Here is an 18477-nt window from a genome sequence, read left to right as displayed (position 1 = left end):
ATCAAGAGGACATTTTACTGAGAGAGCGGTAGTAACACCTTCATAGTCAAACACCTTAATTTTCTGATTTCTCTACAACCCTAATTAAATAGTACACGTCTACAAAATGTTTTCAAGAAAAAATAGAAAATAGTTATATGAAGTATATATTTTTCAATGACCCTGTAAACAGTTTGATGCAGGGAACAATGGGAGAGTTTTTTGTTTGTTTATTTTCTTTAAGGGAAGAGCTGTGCTCTTTTTTGACTAGACTGGAGTGCTTGGAAGTGTAAGAGGTCAAATAGTGTAGTCAAGATTGGTTAGGTTGTTCTTCCACTGGCTGAGATAAAGTGCCAAGAATGTGTCTGTAGAACAAGAGTCTACAGACTCTTCCCTTCCTCATTCCCCTTAGTTTTGACTACCCGTTTATTTATTTGTTTTCTGATTAGGGACCAAGTCTGTAAAATTTTGTCGAACTGAGCTAGAGGTTATTTTGTTACTATTTGTGTTTACCAGAGTTGGGAGATAGGAGTTTTCATGAAAGTGTGTATGTTTTACACCATGTCAGTTATAGGGCCATACTTCCATAACTTGAAAATAGACCAGCTAAATGTTTTCTGGATGTAAGCCTCTGAATTCATGGGGTTTCTATTCATACATTACATGCAAATTGTTAGTACCTCAAGAGCTATGGAAGTTTAGCCATGAGAATTTGTTTGGCAGAATGAGGAGATTTATATATGAAACTGTAGTGGTCTCTTTTTAGTCCTATTTTTTTCAGATACCGTAAATACATTACATCTCTATTAGTTATTGACTTTCTGTTTGCCTTATCTGGGCCTGGTTTTATATACTTCATACCTGGAAAAATATTGATCTCAGTCATTGGGATTTTTCTCCCAGGTGTGATATCCTGCAATATCATACTGTGGCTTCTGTATCATTATCTAAAGTTTGTTTAAAATTGGCAATGTAAGAATTGAAAATGGTTTACGTAATTCAGTTGAAGTTCTTGGTCATTAGATGTTTTTTTAAGTCATCTATTGTATGCAAAACACAAGGCCAATAATAACACAGAATTATGTTGACCTGTTAAGTATTCTTTGAAACATGGCCAAAATGCATTTTATTATGAGTTGATAATTATTTTTGCTGTTGTAAATATTAGTGGTTTACAATGTACTTTAGTTCATATTCCTTAAAATTCAAGCAGTGAGAAAATAAGACCCCTCTGAATTTAGTAGCAATGACTATCTCTAAACTGATAACATAGAATGTTACTTGGAAAAAGTCTGGAAAACATGGTGTACACAAGCAGTGTTTTGTGAAGGAGCGTCTTAGTTTTTGTAATGCACCATGTTTCTCAAAGTTTGTGTTTTTGTTAATAAAACATTTTATAATGTAAAAAAAAAAAAAAAAAAAAACAGACCCAGGCAGCTCTCTCCAGGACAAAATGGCACCATCCACCCATTGCTGGTGAGGATTAGAAGGACTCTACATGTTGAATGAACCACCACATCTGACAGAAAGCGTGGTGTTTTCAGTGGAATCTGGGGCAAACTGCAAAATCTATTACCTTTAGTAAGGACAGGACTTTGTCTGGGGCAACAGAGAAAAAAATATCAGTGGTGTCAGTCACACAAGGGATTTCTGTATTCCTTCAACCTCCCAAAGGTGGTTTGCCTTGAGTTCTCACCAGAAAACACTGTCCTAGCAACATGGCACAGCTTTATGATGTGAAAACTGGGAAAGGTTCAAGGTCTTTCATCCAGAAAGTAATGCAAAATTCCTAGTCAGAAGATGAAACATTTGTGCCCAAAATATTAACAATGAAGTTCACTTCTTTGAAAACAACAACTTTAATACAAATGCAAATAAATTGCACTTGCAAAATATTAATGATTTTGAGTTATCATCTGGACCCCAGCTATACAAGATGGCTATCTGCTTGGAAGTAAAGGTACATCTTCCTTTGTTAAATTATATCAGTACCCAACTTCGGTGGGCCTCATGTAGCTTTAGCCAACAAAAGTTTCTTTAAGGCTGATAAGGTTACAATGCTACGAAATAAAAAAGCTATTGCTGTATTAGCAATACCTAGTACAAATGTTGACAAGTAGGATCTTCCAACTATGGAGAACAAACACTGCACTATACTGCAACAAATGGAGAAAGTGCTGCAGTGCCATTACCAAAAAATGGTTCCATTTATGATGTAGTTTGAAATTCTAGTTCTACTGAGTTTTGTGATGTTTATGGTTTTGTGCCTGCTAAAGCCTACAATTTTCAACTTGATATGTGATCCTGTATTTGACTTTGGAACTGGTCCTCATAATGCAGCCAACTATAGCTCTCAGGGACATATATTAGAACTAGCTGGATTTGGACAACTGAAGACACAAATGAAAGTATGAGATATTAAAAACTAGAAACTTATTTCCAAACCAGTGGCCTCTAATTCTACATATTTTGCTTGGTACCCAGATAGTGAGCATATTTTAACTGAAAGATGTGCCTCCAGTTTACGAGCTAATAATAGGCATAAGATTTGGTGTTCTACTGGCTCTATGTTGCACAAGTTTATGTGCAATCAATTGCCAAACACATAGCAGATTTCTTGGCAGTCATTTTTGGATGGAATATTTCCAGCAAAAACAATAATTTACCAAACAGTAACAAGTGAAGTACCCAACAACAGCTTATAGACCCCCAGTTTTAAGAAATAAACCAACCACCAATTCCAAAATAAGTAAGGACAAACCACCTGAGAATATGAAACCAAAGCAAGTTAATATTTTATTAATTGAAAAGCAATTAATAAAATGAGTCTTTAAAAAACAAAGGAAGGAATGATGTCATCAACATGGCGATGTAAACAGCTACTGAAAACCTCTCCCCAGAGATTCAGAGAATAAAAAGACAATTCCCACTTGTTCAGAACTCTGGAGGAAGGTATACACCGGAGAAAGATCCCACAAATGCTGAATCAAAGAAAGAGAAAAATATCAAGCAGGAAACTTCTGTCCCAGACAGGCCAGTCCTCTCCTCTCCCCCTCATTCAGTCTCACACACCTCAGGAAGTGCACAGAGGCAGCAGCCAGGAACAAACCCCACCTCCCACTGGGTTCACAGGCTATAAAATCTCCCACAACAGTGAGACAGATCCACACCTATATCCAGACACAGAGATCTAACCCCACAGGAACCCATGGCAAGACAGAGCAGAACACAAAAGGGCAGCAAGGAGGAATTTCCAAAATGGAAGATAAGGGAGGGAACCACAAAATCGCCCCTAAAAGTAGCAAGTAGCTGGAAGAAACAACCCAAATCAACTGTTTGGGGACCCAGATGACTGGGGAGGACATATCAAGGCCCAGGTCAGTGAGGGATGAAGAGTCTGAGAAAACGTGGACAGAGACTGTGTTTCCAGCCCTGGATCCTGGTGCCCATCCCCCACCCTTGAGGAAAACAGCAGCTGGAGGCCCAATCCTTGCCTGAGGGGGAAGGTTGCAGACTAGAGCAGCTGGGGGAGTCCTCTGCCACAAGTACAGTGGGGGACACAGCCCCACATTGAGCCAGAAATCCTGCACAGAAACCTGCAGTTTCAGCCCTGCCCAGTCAGATGCTCTCAGGGCTCCAGGAGGAAAACAGCTTCTGAGGAGGCTTAAGTCACTGAAGAGCACCATCTGCTGGGAAGACCGGAAAGTGCAGGGGAACTGCAGGGCTTATCAGAGCCTCTCCAGACCCTATCTCAGGCCCACTGGACCTGGTCTACATCCCTTGCATGGGTACCCAGCCATGTTTGGGCTGAGAAATACAGATGACCCAACTCTCAAAGCAGTACCCTAATACAAATCCAGACAACAACTAAACCCTAGGCAAGAAAGAGAAATTGACTTTCAGAATAGAATCATAAAGATAATCAGATGACCAGATATCAACAAAAAAATCACATGGCATACTAAAACTCAAGAAGAAATGGCCCAGTTGAAGGAACAGATCAAAAAGTCAGGGGAGATACAGAATCTGGAACAACTAATCCAAGATGTGCAAACAAATCTCCTGAATCAATTCAAAGAAATGAAAGAAAATTTATATAAAGAGATAACATATTAAGAAAACACTAGAAGAGCATAAAGAAGAATTTGAAAGAATACATAGAATAATAACAGATATTATGGAAATAAAAGACACTATAGAAGACTTGAAAAATTAAATTCACTACAGGAAGGAGCACATCAGAAGAAGTCAGGTTACTTTATCAACAATACAGAATCTGGAACAGTCAATTTAAGTAAAGACCAAGTTTTCATAAAATCAGCTAGTGGGGGGCAGCAGAAAGGGAGTATAAAAATTCCAGAGTCTTCTAACACAGGAGGATTAAGAAAAAAGACATTTCCATTCTATAAGAAAATACCTGGAACTGGCTTTACAGTTGATGCCTTTCAATATGTATTGATTGAAGGTTGTACAGCATATTTTCTCACACATTTTCATTCTGATCATTATGCTGGATTGTCTAAAAACTTCATATTTCCAGTTCACTGCAGTGGGATAACTGGCAATCTGTTGAAAAAACAAGCTTGATTTGCAAGAACAATATAGCCATCCATTACCCGTGGACATTGAATGTATAGTGTAAGGTATCAAAGTTGTTTTGCTTGATGCCAATCACTGTCCAGGTACTGTCATGATACTTTTTTATCTTCCTAATGGAACTTTCATATTACACACCAGAGACTTCAGAGCAGATGCCATAAGAGAATGATCCCTTCTTGTGGGCCAGAAAGTCCACAAGCTTTATGTTCTAGTTTGCCAATGCTGCTGGAATACAAAACACCAGAAATGGATCGGCTTTTATAAAAGGGGGTTTATTTGGTCACACAGTTACAGTCTTAAGGACATAAAGTGTCCAAGGTAATGCATCAACAATTGGGTACCTTCACTGGAAGATGGTCAATGGCATCCAGAAAACCTCTGTTAGCTGGGAAGGCATGTGGCTGGCATCTGCTCCAAGTTCTGGTTTCAAAATGGCTTTCTCCCAGGATGTTCCTCTTTAGGCTTCAGCTCCTCAAAAATGTCACTCTTAGTTGCTCTTGGGGCATTTGTCCTCTCTTAGCTTCTCCAGAGCAGAAGAGTTTGCTTTCATCGGCTGTCTTCAAACTGTCTCTCATCTGCAGCTACTCTCTCTTCTCAGCTCCTGTGCATTCTTCTAAGTGTCCCTCTTGGTTGTAGCTCCTCTTCAAAATGTCACTCTCAGCTCAAAATGTCACTCACAGCTGCACTGAGTTCCTTCTGTCTGTCAGCTCATTTATATGGCTCCAGTGATTTAATTTAGACACACCCTGAATGGGTGGGGTAACACCTCCATGGAAATTATCCAATTAGAGTCATCAGCCACAGTTGGGTGGGGCACATTTCCATGCAAACAACCTAATCCAAATGTTCCAACTTAATCCCCACTAATATGTCTGTCCCATAAGCTTGCATCAAAGAATATGGCTTTTTCTGGGGGACATAATACATTCAAACTGGCACACTTTACTTAGATACAACATATTGCATCCCAGAATACTCCTTTCCATCTCAGCAAGAGGTTATTCAGTTTGCCATCAACACTGCCTTTGAGGCTGTAACTCTAAAGCCACATACTCTTGTTGTCTGTGACACTTACTCTATTGGAAAAGAGAAAGTCTTCCTAGCCATTGCTGATGCTTTGGATTCTAAAGTGGGCATGTCTCAAGAAAAGTACAAAATATTACAGTGTCTCAATATGCCAGAAGTTAATTCCCTTATCGCTACAGACATGTGCAGTGCATTGTTTCACCTTCTCCCAATGATGCAAATTAATTTTAAGGGTTTACAGAGTCATTTGAAGAAGTGTGGTGGGAAATATGATCAGATTTCGGCTTTTTGACCTACAGGATGGACACATTCTGACAAGTTAACCAGTATAGCAGATATTATTCCCCAGATCAAAGGAAACATTTCTATATATGGAATTCCTTACAGTGAGCACAACAGCTACTGAGAAATGAAACATTTTGTCCAGTGGCTAAAGCCCCAGAAAATCATTCCTACTGTAAATATTGGCACCTTGAAAAGGAGGAACACAATGAAGAAATATTTTAAATAGTGGAAACTGGAAGCCATATATTGATGTAGTATTAAAGGACTCAAAAGTAGTTAAGTAACTTAGGTGAAGCTTGCTAGAAGTTAAATTTTTACTGATATGAAATACATGTTATATAAAAAACTTCATGAAGTTCACACTCATATAGCTTATTTTTTCATTTACGTTTGAATACCACACTCGTGATGCTGAATGCCTCTAAGTATCATCAGTGATAACTAAGACTTTGTTTACTGGGTTTCTCTTCTATCTTCCATTTTTGCCTCGCCCTATGGGACAGTCATTTTCTGCATTGAGTCTTAAGGGATGAAACAAAGGTGTGTCCAGGGATTAAAAGGATTCATGATAATGGATAAACTAGATTGAAAGCATTATATTTAACTGATTATGTATCTTTAAAATTATTCAATATGGGGCATATTTTATGAAGTAAAATGTCTATATGAAATTTGTACTTAAATAAAATCCTAAATTTCAAAAAAAAAAAAAAAGACACTGTAGATAAAATTAAAAATTTACTGGAGACACACAACCACAGATTTGAAGAGGCAGAAGATGTAATCAGTGAGCTAGAAGACAGATCAACTGAATGTGAACAAACAAAAGAACAAATGGAGAAAAAAATGGAAAAACTTGAGCAGGGTCTCAGGGAAATGACTGACAACACAAAGTGCACAAATATATGCATCATGGGTGTCCCAGAAGAAGAAGAGCAGGGAAAAAGGCCAGGAAGAAATTTTGAAGAAATAATGGCTGAAAATTTCCCAACCCTTATAAAAGACATAAATATGCAAATCCAAGAAGCCCAGTGTACTCCAAAGAGAATAAATCTGAATAGACCCATTCCAAGACACACATAGTAATCAGACTGTCAAATGCCAAAAAGGAGAAAATTCTGAAAGCAGCCAGAGAAAAGTGATTCACCACATACAAGGGAAGGCACATAAGACTAAGTGCTGACACCATGAAGGTGAGAAAGCAGTGGTACAATATATTTAAGATGCACAAAGAAAAATAGTGCCAACCACAAATTCTCTATCCAGCAAAGCTGTCCTTCAAACATGAGGGAGTTTAAAATATTCACAGATAAACAGAAGCTGACAGAGTTTGTTAATAAAGAGACGAGCCCTACAAGAACTACTAAAGGATGGAAAGAAAAAACAGGACAGGAAGGTCTGGAAAAGGTACAGAATTGAAGAGTATTAATAAGGGTAAACTAAAGGACAAAAAGAGAGGGAGAGAGAGAAAATAGATCTGACAAATAAAAACCAAAGAATAAGATGGTTGAATCAAGAAGTGCCTTTACAGTAGTAACTTTAAATGTTAATGGCTTAAACTCCCCAATCAAAAGACACAGCTTAGCAGGATAGATTAGAAAATATGCTCCCTCTACATGCTGTTTACAAGAGATTCATCTTAGACCCAAAGATGCAAATAGATTGAAAATGAAAGGATGGAAAATGATATTCCACACAAGTAGTAAGTAACTAAAAGAAAGCTAGGGCAGCTATACCAATATCAGACAAAATACACTTTAAATGCAAAAATGTTATAAGAGATAAAGAAAGACATGATATATAATAAAAAGGACAATTCAACAAGAAGAAATAACAATCATAAATAGCTATGCTCATAATCAAAGTGTCCCAAAGTATATGAGACACACATTGGCAAAACTGAAGGGAGTAACAGATGACTCTACTATAATAGTGGGAGATGTCAACATTCCACTCTTTCCAACAGACAGAACAACTAAACAGAGTATCAATAGAGAAACACTGAACCTAAATAATATCATAAATGAACTAGACCTAACAGATATATAGAACACTGCATACCAAAACAACGGGATACACATTCTTCTCAAGTGCCCATGTAACATTCTCAAGGACAGACCATACGCTGGGGCATAAAACAGCTCTTAATAATTTTTAAATATTGAAATTATCAGAATACTTTCTCTGATCATAAAGGAATGAAGCTGGAAATAAACAATAAATGGAGAACCAAAAAATACACAAATATATGGAGGTTAAACAACATGCTTTTAAACAATCAGTGGGTCAAAGAAGAAATTGCAAGGGATATCAGTAAATATCTTCAGACAAATGAAAATGATATACAAGCATCAAAACTTATGGGATGCAGCAAAGGCAGTGCTAAGAGGGAAATTTGTAGCCCTATACACCTACATTGAAAAGGAAGAAAGAGCTAAAATCAAAGAACTGAACAACTGGAGAAACTAGAGAAAGAACAGCAAACCAATCACAAAGCAAGGAGAAGAAAACAAATAACAAAGATTAGAGCAGAAGTTAATGAAATGGAAAATAAAAAAAAAACTAATAGAATAACAAAACCAAAAGTTGGCTCTTTGAGATCAATAAAATCAACAAACCCTTACCAGACTGACAATGAAAAAAAGAAAGAAGCTGCAAATAAAATCAGAAATGAGAAGGGGTCATTACCATGGACACTGAAGAAACAGAAAAAGATCATAAGTGGTTACTATAAACAACTGTAGGCCAACAAGCTAGACAACTTAGACAAAATGGACAACTTCCTACAAACACATGAACAACCTACACTGACTCAAGAAGAAACAGAATACCTCAACAAACCAATAACAAGAGATCAAATCAGTCATCAAACACCTACCAACAAAGAAAAGCCCAGGACCAGACAGCTTCACAGGTAAGTTTTACCGAGCATTCCAAGAAAAACTAATAGGATTCCTGCTCAAACTCTTCCAAAAAACTGAAGAAAAGGGAACACAACTGTGTCAGTTTGAATGTATTATGTCCCCCCAAATGCCATTATCTTTGATGCAATCTTGTGTGGGCAGACGTATCAGCGTTAATCAGATTGTAATTCTTTGTGTGTTTCCGTGGAGATGCGCCCCACCCAACTGTGGGTGATGACTCTGATTGGATAATTTCCATGGAGGTGTTAACCCACCCATTCAGGGTGGATCTAAATTAAATCACTGGAGGCATATAAATGAGCTGACAAACAGAAGGAACTCAGTGCAGCTGAGACTGACATTTTGAAGAGGAGCTATAGCCAAAAGGGACACTTGAAGAATGCACTGGAACTGAGAGGGGAGCTTCCGCTTACATGGACATTTTGGAGATGGCCTTTGAAAGCAGACTTTTGCTCCAGAGAAGCTAAGAGAGGACAAATGCCCCAAGAGCAACTAAGAGTCACATTTTTGAGGAGCTGAAGCCTAGAGAGGAACATCCTGGGAGAAAGCCATTTTGAAACCAGAACTTGGAGCAGATGCCGGCCATGTGCCTTCTCAGCAGACAGAGGTTTTCTGGACGCCATTGGCCATCCTCCAGTGAAGGTACCCGATTGTTGATGTGTTACCTTGGACACTTTGTAGCCTTAAGACTGTAACTATGTAACCAAATAAACCCCCTTTTATAAAAGCCAATCCATTTCTGGTGTTTTGCCGTCTGGCAGCATTAGCAAACTAGAAAAACTACCTAACTAATTCTATGAGGCCAACATTACCTTAATACCAAAGCCAAATAAAGATACTACAAGAAAAGAAAATTTCAGACCAATCTCTCTAATGAATCTAGATGCAAAAATCCTCAACGAAATACTTGTAAATAGAATCCAACAGCATATTAGAAGAATTATCCACCATGACAAAGTGGATTTTATTCCGGGTATGCAAGGATGGTTCAACACAAGAAAATCAATTAAAGTAATGCACCACATTAACAAATTAAAAGGGAAAAACAACACAATCATCTCGATTGACACAGAAAAGGCATTTGACAAAATTCAGCATCCTTTCATGATACAGACACTTCAAAAGGTAGGAATTGAAGTAAATTTCCTCAACATGATAAAGGGCATATATGAAAAACCCACAGCTAACATCATTCTCAATGGTAGAGACTGAAAGCTTTCCCTCCAATATTGGGAACAAGACAAAGATGCCCAAGGTCAGAATTGCTATTCAGCATTATGCTGGAAATTCTAACTAGAGCAATTGGGCAAGAAAAGGAAATAAAAGGCATCCAAATTGGAAAAAAAGAAGTAAAATTGTCACTGTTTACAGATGACATGATCCTATAGTTAGAAAATCCAGAAAAAAATGACAGTAAATCTACTTGAGCTAATAAGCAAGTGCAGCAAAGTGGTGGATACAAGATCAGCACACAAAAATCAATGGCATTTCTATACATTAGTAATGAGCTATCCAAGGAGGTAATCAAGAAAAAAATTCCATTTACAATAGCACCTAAAAGAACCAAATATCTAGGAATAAATTTAACTAAGGATGTTGTGCCAGTTTGTATATATCATGTCCCCCCAAAAGCTATATTCTTTAATGCAATCTTGTGGGGGAAGACATACTAGTGTTGATTAGTTTGGAATCTTTTGATTGAGTGTTTCCACTAAGATGTGACTCAATCAACTGTGGGTGAAATGTTTGATTAAATTATTTCCATGGAGATATGGACCTTAACCATTCAGAGTGCATCTTGATTTATAATCACTGGAGTCCTATAAAAAAGCTCACAAACAGAAGGAGCTCAGAGTAGCTGAGAGGGACATTTGGGAGAGAAGCTAAGAGCTGACACTGATGCTGACACTTGGAGATGCTTGCATACGTCTGGAGATGCTAGTCCAGAATTTGCTCCAGAGAAGCTAAGAGAGGACCCTGACACTTAGATGCACAGGAGCTGAAGAAGCGAAGACAGACCCAGAGACGTTTTAGAGAAAGCCATTTTGAAATGCAACCTGGGAGCAAAGGAATAGCAGACGTCAGCCACGTGCCTTCCCATCTGACAGAGGTGTTTTGGAAACCATCGGCCTTTCTTCAGTGAGGGTATCATCTTGTCGATGCCTTAGTGTGGACACTTTCATGGCCTCAGAACTGTAAATTTGTAACTTAATAAACCCCCTTTATAAAAGCCAATCCATTCCTGATATTTTGCATAATGAAGCGCTGGCAAACTGGAACAAATGTAAAAGACTTGTACACAGAAAACTACAAAACATTGCTAAAAGAAATCAAAGATGACTTGAATAAATGGAAAGACATTCTGTGTTCATGGATTGGAAGGCTAAACATCGGTAAGATACCAATTCTACCCAAACTGATCTACAAATTCAATGCAATACCAATCAAAATTCTAACTGACTACTTTACAGAAATGGAGAAGCTAATTATCAATTTTATTTGGAATGGTAAGGGGACTTGAATAGCCAAAAACATCTTGAAAAAGAATGAAGTGGGAGGTATCATACTTCCTGACTTTAAACCATATTATAAAGCCACAGTGGTCAAAACAGCATGGTATTGGCATAAAGATAGACATATTGATCAATGGAATCAAATTACAGCTCAGAAATAAACCTCAGATCAATGATCAATTGATTTTTGATAAGGCTCCCAAATCAACTCAATAGGGACACAACAGTCTCTGCAATAAATGGTGTTGGGAGAACTGGATATCCATAACCAAAAGAATGAAAGAGAACCCCTGTCTCACACCCTATTCAAAAATTAACTCAAAATGGATCAAAGACCTAAATATAAGAACCAGTACCATGAACCTAGAAGAAAATGTAGGGAAACATCTCCAAGATCTAGTGATAGGCGGTAGTTTCTTAGACTTTACACCCAGAGCACAAGCAACGAAAGAAAAAACAGATAAGGAGGAACTCCTCAAAATCGAATGTTTCAGTGCTTCAAAGGACTTTGCCAAAAGGGTGAAAAAGCAACTGACTTAATGGGAGAAAATACTTGGAAACCACATATCTGATAGGAGTTTGATATCTAGTATATATAAAGAAATCATACAACTCAACAATAAAAAGACAAACAACCCAATTTAAAAATGGGCAAAAGACAAGAATAGACGTTTCTCCAATGAGGAAATACAGATAGCTAAGAGGCACATGAAAAGATGCTCAGCTTCACTAGCTATTAGGAAAATGCAAATCAAAACCACAATGAAATATCATCTCACACTTACTAGAAGGGCCACTATTAAATAAACAAGCAACTATAAGTGTTGGAGAGGATGTGCAGAAATTCGAACACTTATTTACTGTTGGTAAGAATATAAAATGGTACAGCCACTGTAGAGGATGGTTCGGAAGTTCCTCGGAAAGCTAAGTATAGAGTTGCTATATGACCCAGTAATCCTGCTACTCAGGATACACCCAGAAGATCCAAAAACAGAAACACAGACAGACATTTGCACATCAAGGTTCATAGCGGCATTATTCACAATTGCCAAAAGATGGAAACAACCCAAATGTCTATCAACAGATGAATGGATAAACAAAATGTGGTATACACATATGATGGAATATTATACAGCAGTAAGGAGGAATGAAGTCCTGAAGCATGCGACAACCTGGAATGAACCTTTAGGACATTATGTTAAGTGAAATAAGTCAGGCACAAAAAGATAAATATTGTCTGATCTCACTGATATGAGCTAACTATTATATGTAAATTCATAGACATAAAATATAGAATACAGGTTACCAGGGTATAGAATGAGGCTAAAGAATGGGGAGCAGTTGCTTAATATGGGCAGAATGTTTAGGGTGAACTTAAAAATTTGGAAATGGACAGAAGTGACGGTAGCATGTTATTGTGAGAATAATTAACAAGGTTGAATGATACATGAGTGTGGTGGAAAGGGGAAGTTTAGAGTCATGTATGTCACCAGAAAAAAATCTGATCTTGGAAAAGAGATCTTGTAATTCTGTACAGCTTAATGCAAAATCCTAATGCTTTCCAGAGTATGTTGGGCAGATAATCAAAAAGTATTTGCAGAGTCCCTTGTGAGACTGGAGAAAAAATATGGAACTATTAAACTTCTCCACCTGGGAAATTTCTGATACTTTCTCAAGCATTAGGGACTCCCAATTTAATAAGCCAAGCCCTCAATCTTGAGGCTTACTCTTATGAAACTTATTTCTGTAAGGGAAGCTAAGCCTAACTATAATTATGCCAGAGAACTTCTTTTGTTGGTCAGATATGCCTCTCTCTCTCTCTCTCTCTCTCTCTCTCTCTCTCTATATATATATATATATATATATATATATATATATATACCCAATTCATTACCCTTCCCCCTACATGGGACATGACTTCCAGGAGCATAAGTATCCCAGGAAACATGGGACATGATTCCCAGGGATGAGTCTAGCCCTGGCATTATGGGATTGAGAATGCCTTCTTGGACCAAAAGGAGGAAAAGAAATGTAACAAAATATGGTTTCAGCAGCTAAGAGATTTCAAATAGAGTCAAAAGGCTATTCTGGAGCTAGATATTGCAAATTGCCATGGTATCCCACCCCAACCAACTGTATTCCTGAAACCCTAAAGAATACCCAGGGCTCTAGCTGAGGCTCCATAAAAGTTTCACTCACTAAGTTTATTTTTCAGAAACTTAAAACCTCCAGATTGTTCCTATGCCAGATAAGCCCAGAAACCCAGAAGTACCAGTCTTTTCAAGAACATCAACCATTGCATCCCCCTATCCCATAATGTTGACACCCCTTTTCAACATGAAGAAGTTAGAATGGTCATTGCCCAAATATCCCTGAAGATTGAAAGAATGATCAAATGAAGAGGAAGGAGCTGTAACAGAGAAGACAGGGTTAAACAATTGATTATGACTACTGAATCATTATATAGATATTTCTTTTTAGTCTCTAATATATTGGAACAGCTGGAAGGAAACACCTGAAATTGTGGAACTGTAACTCATACCATACTTTGAAATTTCTTCAATAACTACTTGTTAAACTGTACTTTGAAACTTACCACCTTTCTGCATATGTTATATTTCACAATAAAAATTTTTAAAAAAATAAAAGCATTTGAACAAATGAAAGAACAAACAGCCACTAGAAAAACAACTAGAAAAAAAATCAGTTAGAGAAAATTCAAAAAGAGACAGCCCTTCAGGAGCTGGAAGATTTGGAATTGGGTATTTAAAGTTTCACAGAAAGTATGCTGGTTACCAGAAATCAGTACAAACACATCCTTTGTTAAACACTTTGGCGTACACATATGCCTACACTTAATGTTTGTTTATAATTTTAACCATTTATCCAAGATTCTGCATATGTGTGAAATTATTTAATAATGTCTGCTAAATTGAATTTTCCTACCTGTCAATACATGATTTAGAAAAGATAATTTTTTTAGCTAAGCTTGACAGAGTGAAAGACAAATGTCATGTTTTTTAGTAGGAAACAGCATTTATCATATAAACAAATAAAAACATTTTAAGTTAAAAAAAAAAAGACCCAGACAGATATATTCACCTATATGGTGATCTAATTTATGATGAAGTAACCAATGCAATCTTGAAAGGAAAAGACAGACTTTTCAATAAATAGTCCTGAGACAGCGAGACAGCCAAATGAAGGGGGGAAAAAAAGAAGAAAGAAGAAAAAGAACTTTGACCTATATCTCACATTCTTAATTTGAGATAAATCACAGAAATATTCTTAATTTCTCATTTCTTAAATGATAAATCTAAAACAATAAATTCTGTAAAAGAAAATACAGAAGAACATCTTCATGATCTTGGAGTAAACAAAGATTTCTTACACAAGACAAACATTAATGATAAAAGAAATGCATATACTAGCTGTGTTAATTTAAAGCTGTTTTATACCCCAGAAAAAGGCCATGTTTTTTTTTAATCCATTCCTGTGCATAAAGACCTATTATGGGTGGGACCTTCTGATTAGGTTATTTCAATTGAGATGTGATCCATCCCATTCACGATGGGACTTAATTCTTTTACTGGAGTCCTTTATTAAAGGATAAAGGACACAGAAAAAGGCCAGAAGCACACAGAGAAAAAGCCCCCCGAGGAGCTGAGAGAGGAAATCACTGAAGCCAGAAGCTGAAAACAATGAAACCCAGGAGAGAAGGACCAGCAGACGACGGCCATGTGCCTTCCCATGTGACAGAGGTGCCCCAGATGCCAGCAGCCTGTCTTCAGAGTCCAAGTATCTTCCTGTTGATGCCTTGAATTGAACATTTTCATGGCCTAAGAACTGTAAGTTGTAGGTTAATAAATCCCCATTGTAAAAAGCCAAATCATTTCTGGTATATTGCCTTCCGACAGCTTTAACAAACTGAAACACTAGACTTCATTAAAAAATAAGAAATTCTGATTATCATAAGATAGCATTAAGAGAGTGAAAAAGCAAACCACAGACTTGGAGAGGATATTTCATAATATATATTTATCTGCCAAAGGACTCAGATCCATAATACATAAAGAACTACTACAACTGGAGAAAAAATAAAAGACACAATGTAATAAAAATGGGGAAAATATCTGAACAGGAACCTCACATAAGAGGATATCCATGTAGCCAATAAACATATGGAATAGTGTTTGACACCAGTGTTTACTAGGGAAAAGGAAATTTAAAAACCCCAATGAGATACCAAAAACTAATTTTAACAAGTGTTGGTAAGGATGTAGAGCAACTGGAACTCTCATACACTGTGAGAAGAATTGAAACAACCATTTTGGAAAACTGTTGGGTAGCATCTACTAAAACTAACCACATGTATAACCTATGACCTAGCAATTTCACTGCTAGAGATATACCCAAGAGAAAGGAATGCATATTTCCAACTAAAGACATATACAAGTATGTACAAGTATGTTCATTACATTCTTACTCACAGTAGTCAAATACTGGCAACAACCAAAATGTCCATCTACAGTAGAATGAATAAATGAGTTACAATCATTAAGGGAAAATTACTCAGCAATGAAAAAGAACAAACTACTGCTATGGGCAACAACAGGGTAGTTCACAGACATAATGCTGAGCAAAAGAAGGCAGTTACAAGAGTTCAAGGATAGGCAAAACACATCTACAGTGATAGAGGCCAGAATAGTGGTCAACCTGGGGGAGTATTGCCTAACAGGGGCATAACAGGGCCTTTTGGGGTGTCGATAATATTCTATGTCTTGATACACGGGACGGTCATGCAGGTATTTATTTATAAAAAGTGAGCTATACAACTTAAGATTTATGCTGCATATAAGTTATGCCTTAATGGTAAAGTCAACTTACGCATTTATATTTGCAAACATGTGCATATATACACACATGTATGTATGTATATGTTTGTGTGTATAAATACTGCTGGTTAATACAGACCACTACATCTTTAGCTTTTGGCACTGGTTCACTCAAGTGTTTGCACTGACTTACTCCAACTCTGTAGAAAGCAGAAGAAACTCTGCTTACCTGGGGCCTGGCAGCTGCTATCATTTAACCTCTTTTATTCCAGTCTTGGAGAAAAGTAATTCTCTGGAGCTGAACATAAAGAAACATTCATGACAATAGAGACACTAAGCATAACTCCTGCATACAACCTCTGACTCATCCTGTTTTTAAGGCCATGTGACCAGCTATTCATCAGTTATTGATTATATCAGTGACAATTCTAGGCTCAGAGAGGTAAGATAGCAGACATAAAGGGTAATGCAAGGAAGGAGATCAACCAAGGAATGAATCTGGCAAAAGCTAAGAAGGTGGACTGAGAAAATTGTAATTTTCGATTATCTAGGAAATACATCAAAGGAAAGAGGACAGAAAAGAAACTAGGTGAAAATTACAGCTGAAAAGAAAGCTGGAGTTCCAAAAAGTTATGGGAGATCCCTAGAATCCACACAGTACAGTTTTTCCTCCTATGCATGAGATGTTTATACAGGACAGTTTCCGTGATTCAAAGAAATAAAGTCAAAATGGAATTTGGAAACAGTTTATTAGGAATACTTTGATATCTCCCTATACTACTATTTTCATTCCTCTAAATACACAGATTGATTATAAGATGCTCATTCAATTTTATAAATCTTAGGGGATAGTTGTTGTCAGACCCCAGAAAAAAGAATCTAACATATAGAAGGAATGTCTGATCCAGGGGCCCCGCAGCTTATGTCTTAGATACCAGGTGTGCCATAAACTAAATGTTGAAGGCTGTTTTAGAAATCCCAGTCATAGTGGCACCTTGACCCCAAAAGGCGGATAAGACAAGATCAGATAGGCCCATAAGATGAACGACCACAAGCAAGCCAAAAGGCCTGCTTCCTCCACATAGATAATACAGCTGCACATCAAAGAGTAGTGTGTTAGAACCCTAGCAACCAATCAGCTCAGAAGTTGATAAGCCCACACCCAATCAGGGCACAGGACACACTCAACAGGCACCCTCCCCCCCCCCTCAACACCCTTCCATCCCAATGTGGTTTTTTCCTTTAAAAAATGCTGCTGTCAGATAAAGAGCCGGAGCCATTTTCTTTCTTTCTTTTTGCTGGCTCCCACCTGCTTTCTTCCTCTAATAAACCTTAAACTCTCTACTTAAACTATGACTCGCTGCGTTGTGTGGATTCTTGAACGACTCCAACCTAACAGTTGTGAGAAGAAAAACATTACCATATTAAACAAATCCATCAATTTCATACTATGTCCCAAATAGTCCAAATTCTAATATTACAGTATGGGTAAAAGCTAAGCAGCTTCATTTCTAAACTAATTTCAACTCCCATTCTGGATCAGCTAATAGTTAATCATTAGATAGTAGACCTTTCAATACAATGAATCAGCAAAGTATACCCATTAAAGGCAACACTTAAAATACAAATAGCTGCCATCTGTTAGATCAGAGATAAGTAATTAACTAGCATAAAAGTGCATGTAATCATAGACCTTAAAGACAACTTCCATTTCAACTCCCATTTCTGCAGATGGACATGTCTTAGGGTACTGAAACAACATCAGACAAAAGACTTTATAGTCAATACACTGCCCCTCCCCCTACTGACTCTTCTTGGTGAATTCAGAAAGCTATCCAGGGAGAGAAGAGAAGCCCTCAGGGAAACAGCTATCATGAGAGGCTAGAAATCACTTCTTGGCAGTTACAGGGATTCCAATAAAGAGAAACAGTAGTTACAAGTGTAAACAGAAGGACTTTAAAAGAAAACAAAATGGAAACTTACACAGGAATGCTGCTAAATTCATGGACAATTTCTGTCCACCAGTAATAAAAGCAGTATTCATACTGAGAAATAGGCACCTCTGGTAGTTGTGTATTCTATTTTTCTTAAATCTTGATGCTGTCATATTTTGTAATGTTCCTTCCAGTGGATATTTAACAAGATTGACATATTAAACAAAAGGACTTAAGCAAAAAGATCTGATCTGTATAGTTAACAATCTGTGTGAAAAGCAATTGACCTGAAGTAGAATAACAGCAAAGCCTGCTCTACAAAACACCCCCTTCTGTTCTCCTACGGGGAAAGGCCATAGCTATGGAGTTGAAACAAGTCGGG

At 37.4% G+C, this 18477-nt stretch overlaps 1 pseudogene; it reads left to right on the top strand.

Annotated features, from left to right (window-relative positions):
* Nucleotides 1-1432: 1432 nt before the first annotated feature.
* Nucleotides 1433-6139, top strand: LOC119526636 (annotated as a pseudogene).
* Nucleotides 6140-18477: the final 12338 nt, after the last annotated feature.

This window comes from Choloepus didactylus, chromosome 1 (assembly GCF_015220235.1).
Source record: "Choloepus didactylus isolate mChoDid1 chromosome 1, mChoDid1.pri, whole genome shotgun sequence".
Taxonomy (NCBI): domain Eukaryota; kingdom Metazoa; phylum Chordata; class Mammalia; order Pilosa; family Megalonychidae; genus Choloepus; species Choloepus didactylus.
Note: the sequence above shows the minus strand (reverse complement) of the source record. Positions and strands in the feature narration are given on the sequence as shown.